General features: G+C 41.6%; 1 pseudogene; it reads right to left on the bottom strand.

Annotated features, from left to right (window-relative positions):
- Window positions 1–2,292: 2,292 nt before the first annotated feature.
- LOC123987361 lies at window positions 2,293–6,035 on the bottom strand (annotated as a pseudogene).
- Between the last annotated feature and the right edge of the window lie 1,318 nt (window positions 6,036–7,353).

The raw sequence follows: 7,353 nt of genomic DNA, 5'->3' as shown, positions 1-7,353 counted from the left end.
AGATTTATTTTGTCACAATATAACAAGTTATTGAGTGAAATTGAGTTTTGAAACTCCCTTCTGCTACATAGCAGACAATATGTATTATTATAGAAGCAATTATAAAAATATCAAACGCCAAATGAAATGAACAACAATAAATAGATCTATATCAGTAATCTGGATTCAAAACATTTAGACACAGTACAGGCCTTCATTTAAATCCTGCCACCTGCTGGTAGAAAGGGGAAACAGCTTGGTTCGTTACGGTGGAAACCACATTAAACATTAATTTAACATTTAAAATATAGCGCTGACAGTAACAACTCTGCACACACAATCATTCCCTAGTTTTACCTACATTAACCTACCAGCTGTATTGCACCAAACAATGTGTTTAAAAAAATGTGAGTCTTGTTGTTTGAATAAATGCGCAATATTATAGTGCATAACCAACTACTGTTACTAACGTATTTCTAAAATCACCCTGGTATAATTTTAGTGCTGCATAAAGCTTGGCTTTTATTTGAAAATCTTTACTCTTACTTCCGGGTCACCTGGCCCACCTGTCTTTCTTTTCTTAACGTTTATCATCAAACGGAGAAATAAAAATGGTAATTTCAAAAAAGTAGCCTAGCTGATTACATGCACTATAATATTGTGTATTTATTCATGTTAACAGCAAAGTCTCACGTTTTTTTAAGCGCATTGTTTGGTGCAATAGAGTTGGTAGGCTAATATAGGTTAACCTAAGAAATGATTGCGTATACAGAGTTACTGTACTGAATGTTTAATGTGGTTTCCACCGTAATGAATCAAGCTGTTCCCCTTTCTAACAGCAGGTGGCAGGATTTAAATGAAGGTATGGTTTTTGTCTTTATTAAATGTTTTGAATCCAGATTACTATTACTATTACAGATGTGTTTAATGTTGTTCATTTCATTTGGTTTTTCATATTTATGTCTTATTTGCAGCCTAGTTATCATCTTCATCAGTCACTCTCAGCCCAGAGTTAAACCTGCATGCCCTTCTGTTCTAACCTGGGTCTAACACTGCTGTCAGCTTCTAGGAGCTCTGACAACAAACTCACATCAGAAATGTCCTAATGTCGGCCATCTGGCCAGAAGAATGATTTACCAGTGTGCTTTATACTGTGTAGTGAAGATCCTAAATTAATCTTTATTTTGTTCACTTCCTTTACCTCACTTCCTTTAGTTCCTGTTCTTATCACTGATTGGCTCCCACTTCCACCTTTCATTCCTCCTAATTGAGTTGGTTGAGTTCACCTGTTCACACTATTTAAGGACTGCACTCCCTTTCGCTCACTCTTTCACTTCCACATGGGGTGTCAGTTCTGGTAAGAAGTTTAATTTACTCTTTAGTTTTATCCTATGTCCATGTTGATGAGAACTTAGTTTAGATGTCTGTCTCTTCTTATTTCCTTGAAATGGACATGTGAGTTTAGTTTTTAATCTTATGTTTGCTTTCTTTCAGATCAACAACTCGTGTGTGTCTTTCTTGTCCCTCATTATGTTGCCTCATCTGAATTGGAAGAAATGAAACGTTTTTCAGAGGATATTCATAGTTTCCTGGCTTCCTTCTGCGCATTCTGACCGATCTGCCCAATGACGATAGCGAATGTACCCTTTTGAACCCCTCCTACTTTACATACTGTGTGAATCTTTCTTCTCCATACACATTCCAGTGTGTGACATACAACGCTCCCATTGTGTCATGCAAGTGCAGAGAATCCATACAAGTCTGAAACATTTATTGAACATATATAGCACATACATACTTTCAATGGCATTGAACGTAAAATCTATGGCTGCAGAACATTGACTGTGAAGCCATAAGGTAAGTACATTTTACAAGGTCCACAAAAGAAAGTCCAAAAACAGGCTCTCAACGCTGAGTGCGTCTTCTCGGGACGTCAGTCAGGTCTGTGAGGCCATATTTAATATGTTCTGGCTGATATTGTACAACTGTATGCTCACAAACAAAAACAGTTAGAAAGCAAAACACACTACTTTGACTTTATAGTTGAACCTTGACCTTTCACCAAACCCATCATTCAATTGGGTTTGTGCTAGTACAGAGGATGACATTGGCTTCATAAGGTCATCCTCTTTACTAGCACAACTGTACTCCACTCTGTGCTCCGAGTCTGAATGCCAATGCTGGAATTTCATGATGATATGCTTTCACTGACCCTGCTCTCCGTAGAGCCCCCATTCCCAAGTAGGCACTCCAGACTCTGTGGCAGATTGGTCGCGGAGTGAAAGGTAGGACTCGAGCATCAATCACAGTGATTTAGAGGATGGAGGTGTAAGTATTGGATGAGTCCAGCAGGCTGTGTGTGGATTTAGACCTACTTGTAGGGGCACTGGATGAAAGGCTAGAGTATTCATCACTGTCAGTGGGAGGCTGCAGGCACAAAGTGGGCTGAGACTGTCTGATGGCGGGCAGGCTTGCACTGTCATGGCTCCTAGGATCGTTGAGGAGGTGGTAGTTTGAAGCTATGTTAAAGGACATGCCTGTGTTGGGGGTTGTGGGAGCGCTGGACACCATTTGGACCCCATTTGGGTTGGAGTTGAAGGAGGCTCTGTAGTGATGCACGGATCTTTGGGTGAAGAGGAGATTCATCAGGTGGTGCAGGCCTCTGGTGAGCTCAAATACTTCCTGGTTGAGTATTTCAGTCTTGTTGAGTTGATTAATGATCTGTCTGACCTCCTCCGTCTCCAGCAGTAGTTACATTAGCCTGAGTGGAGTCGTGGCTGCTGCCTCCTGTACTGGCTCTAGGCCTGGTGTGTTGAAAAGTGACCAAGGGTCCATGGTCTTCAGTTCCCTCTACAACTTTGGGACTAAGATCTGGGCTCCTAAGCAGGGGACATTTGGATTAAGCAGCTCTGAAGGCTTTTGCTCAGCCGCTGACTCTCCCTGGGCTGAGACTCGAGTGGCTGTACGAGTGCTGTGCTCTTTTTTTTTGACAGTGGCTGAGGGGTTGAGCTCTGCCCGTGAAGGCCAACAAGGTTTCTGAAGCTGGTCAGCAGCAGATTGCGAAGGGAGCGTGTTGCTGGAGGGAGGTGGACGAAGTTGTCAGACCCATCCCCCTGTGTATCCACAATAGAGGGGAGCCTGCGTTCGTGGGTAAGCCTGGGTGACCTTGAAAACCCGCTGAGGCCCTCGTCCTGGCTGTCCTCACGCAGGTTGTAAATTGTTGTGGATATCTGAGGCAAACACACTGGCATACTCGTGGTAGAGTACCAGCACATCTTTCAGGTCACACACACTGATATACTGAATGTGATAGTATGTCAGCGCCTTCTCATCAGCATTGGTCTTGATGACCTGGTCTGTTTCAGGAAGGTCAGATCCAATCAGGTCCCCTGTTTGTAATCTTGCCAGCATCATCATATCTTTCAGCACCCAGAGCAGACAAAATGGAAGGCTTGCAGCATGTCATCCTTACAGATGAGGTACTCCCCAGGGACACAGAAGGAGGTTTTTGAGGAGGGAGGCAACCCCAACTGGCCCCATTTAAAAACCGGCAGTGGGAGCAGGGCTCGACAATAACGGTGGCCAGTAAAACATAACGTTGGGACAGTTGAACTAGCAAAAACATTAGTATTATAAAAAAAAAAGAAACTCAACATCCTGCAGTTGTTTCGCAGCTCTTGGCGTGCACCGATGTCCAATCCAGAGTTGTAGTTGCGTTATGAGAGGTTGTCAAATGTTGTTTCTCTAATCTCAATCATGCGGTAACCTCTGGGTCGAAAGTGAAACCATGCAGACGGAACTTTAAGCTGCATTCTCTCTAACAGCCAGCAGGGGGCGACTTCTATTAGATAAAATGGTAAAATGTTGCTACTTCTCAGCTGATTCGTTATTTCAGTTAACGGTTTTAAATGATTTTATAGTCTCAGTGGCTAGTTTCAAGTCTTCAACACATCATGATGTTCATTTAGTATATTATGGTCCTATTTAAGGGAAAATAGACGATAATGCAGCGTATCCTTTTGGACGGGACTACCTTGTTATTGACAGGTCGCTACCATGGCAACCTGTTCATCAGGATAGAGGCGACTTTTGTCCACTGCTCCGTGTACATTTTTCATAAATGGCTGTCAGCAGGAGAGCACGTCATGTTTGAGTCTTTTTATTTTTTATCATTTTAACAGTGATTACATTTTTATTTAGTTTTTTTATATCCAGGATGTATTTAATAAACGATTTAACACTTGGAAGGAGGGAAGGTAAAAATTGTTTCTGGGCCAGTACGTTCAACCTTGAGCCCTGTGGAGGATGTCCTTTTTTTGCTGCATGGCCAAAGCCAAAGCCCACAGTGGTCAGGCTGCTGACGGTAAAGAAAAGGGTGGTGATGTAGGCTGTGCGCCGTCGGGCCGCCCATCGTGCTGTTGATGTATGGCATCTCCATACGTCTGCCCAGCTCATTGAGCCACCCAGTGTGCGAGGTCCACTCGTTCTATCTCCACGTGTCCAGTCTCGTACCAGATGCAGGCCATCCAGTGGCCAGCTGTACTGAAGCAGACCAAGGAGACGCAGCAGGCGTACAGTCTTGAGCAGGTGGGCGAAGGAGGTCATTAGGATGTGGACGGCATACAGCAGCTCAATGGACCAGGAAGCAGCCAGGTCCACAAAGAACCAGGTGGTGTGTAAGTCATACACCACCTTTCAGGCATTTGATTTGAGCTCTTTCTACATTTCAGTTCAGCATTCACACGCACTTTCTGCAGGAAATGCAATTTTTTGGTGTGAATGTCAGCATTCACACTACAGTAATCCAAATCTTTATTAGTATGAATGCTGAGTCAGCATTAGCCCGATTTACCTTTGCAGATGATGCACTCTCAAAAAGGGATAAGTTCTGAATAAGAACCTCAATTAAAATCTATAGCTGCAGAACATTGACTGTGAAGCCATGAGGTAAGAACATTTTACGAGGTCCTCAAAAGAGTCCAAAAATTTAATTACATTATTAAAAACAGGCTATCAACGCTGATAATATCTTCTCAGGACGTCAGTCAGGCCTCTGAGGCCATATTTAAAATGTTCTGGCTGATATTGTGCAACTGTATGCTAACAAATACAAAAAAGACTACTTTGGCTAATTAGTTGAACTTTGACTTGAACAAGCAGTTCTTCCCTCCTATGTTTTATGAGAGCAGCCCCTCCCCCTATGAGTAAATACAAATTGGCATTTATGTATATATTATTCAAAAAACACATAGATAAGGAAAACCTTTAAAAAGTTGAAGTTAACTGTGCAGAAAAGCGGCCAGCCCGAAGACCTGCTGGGCCTCAGCAAGTACAGTGTGCCCGCACCTACAAAGTCAGCACTGTGGCCCTGATTGTGCAGGTGAACACTGGGTGGTCTGACTTTCTTTCAATAACAGGTGTGGAGTCTGTGGTCAACACTTTGAGGGACACTATTAGAAATATTGAAGGCCACATACCAAGGTAGTTTTTGTTGCTTTTTAATAGTTTTTTGCTTTAACCCTTGTGTGGTGTTCATATTTTTGTTATTCAGCCAGTGTTCGTGGGTCTGGTGGACCCGCTGCATTTTGGGGTTTTTAATTCAACACAATCAAACAATTTTATGTTAAATACTCAACAGATGTTTACTTACTCCCAATTACAAGCAATATAAACAGCATATATGGTTAATATTTTCTCTTTACCTTTGTTAGATCACATTTAAGAATTAAAGTCCTACTCGGTTTTTGGTTGATTTTTTTTACTAAAATGACATAAAAAAAAGAATCAATTATAATCAAGGTATGAGTGGAAAAATTCAACAAATTTACAAATGAAGCAAGGTTTTTCATAACTATTGACTTTGGTCCTGTGGCTCGTCTTCGTTTTGGAACTAGGTGATGCTCAATCTCATCCTCTTCTTCAAAGTCACTGTCAGACTCTGAATTGTCAGAAATGTGATCTTCACATTCTGAAACCTCTTCTTGTACATCATCAACATTTTCTGTCTCTTCCAAAATCAATTGCAAGGCCCTCTGAGCAGTGAATTTTTTGGCCATCTCGATCAGTTGTGATAAGAAACCACACTGGTAAAGCTATATTTATTGTGTCCCGCCCCCAATTTAGAGAAAATAAATATTGGTTCCCACAAGACAGAGGGTAAAATGTGCGGGAATGTGAGAGCAGACGGTGTTGGTACTTGGCAGGTGCAGAAACACAAAACTCACACACACATATGTGGTTTATGGTGACTCTCCATATGCGTAATGGTTTTTCTAATGTACAAACTGTATAATCTACCCCCTACACTAACCCCAGGAATGTGAGAGCAGACGGTGGCCGTGCTTGAATTTTGCAACAATGTTGTGGACGGACGGACGGACGGACGGACAGACAGTACACAGGACCTACAGTTTCCACACTTTTATTAGCCTTGGGTCCAGTGGATCCGGACATCCTGTGTGTAATGTAAATGTGTAGGGGGGGTGTACAGTGTGTTTTCATTGAAAATGTGTTCTGATATATATTCTTCACAGAAAATGAGCCAAGGCCAGTGAGTCTGAAAAAATAAATAATCGTATAATTTTTCTTAATTTTTCTGTGTAAAAAATGAAAACGGATCCAACAGACCCGAACACCATACAAGGGTTAAATGAAAAGATTTAAGCATACTGTTGTACAATATCAGCCAGAACATTTTAAATTTGGCCTCACACACCTGACTGACGTCCTGAGAAGACATTCTCAGCACTGACAGCCTTTTTATTTAATTTATTTTTTGGACTTTCTACAGGCCTGCTGCTCTTGAGAGCCTCATAAGTGTTACCTTATGGCTTAACAATCATTTCTGCAGCCATAGCTTGTACATTTATGTTAATACATATTATTATATGACGTTTATTATTGCCATGGATGGATGCTATACAGTGGAGCTCATCGTTTCTGAACCTTTTAGAATTTTCTGAATTTACTGGGTTCCTGTGTCACGCAGGATTGAGTACAAGATGTCCCTCCTTACCCACTAGTGCATCCATGCTGAAGGTGAGATTGTACATTCAATGCATTTGAAAGCATGTATGTGCTATATATGTTGGATAAATGTTGTATGGAAATGAAGGCCTGTTCTGTGTCTTAAACGTTTTGAATCCAGATTACTGATATAGATGGATTTATTCATTTCATTTGGTTTTTCATATTTATGTCTTATTTGCAGCCTAGTTATCATCTTCATCATTCACCCTCAGAGTTAAACCTGCATGCCCTTCTGTTATAACCTGGTTCTAACACTGCTGTCAGCTTCTCAGCAGCTCTGACCACAAACTCACATCAGAAATGTCCTAATGTCGGCCATCTGGCCAAAAGAAGGATTTACTAGTG

Source organism: Micropterus dolomieu, linkage group LG01 (assembly GCF_021292245.1).
Source record: "Micropterus dolomieu isolate WLL.071019.BEF.003 ecotype Adirondacks linkage group LG01, ASM2129224v1, whole genome shotgun sequence".
NCBI classification, from domain to species: Eukaryota; Metazoa; Chordata; class Actinopteri; order Centrarchiformes; family Centrarchidae; genus Micropterus; species Micropterus dolomieu.
The sequence above is the reverse complement of the archived record's forward strand: the minus strand, read 5'-3'. Positions and strand labels throughout refer to the sequence as shown.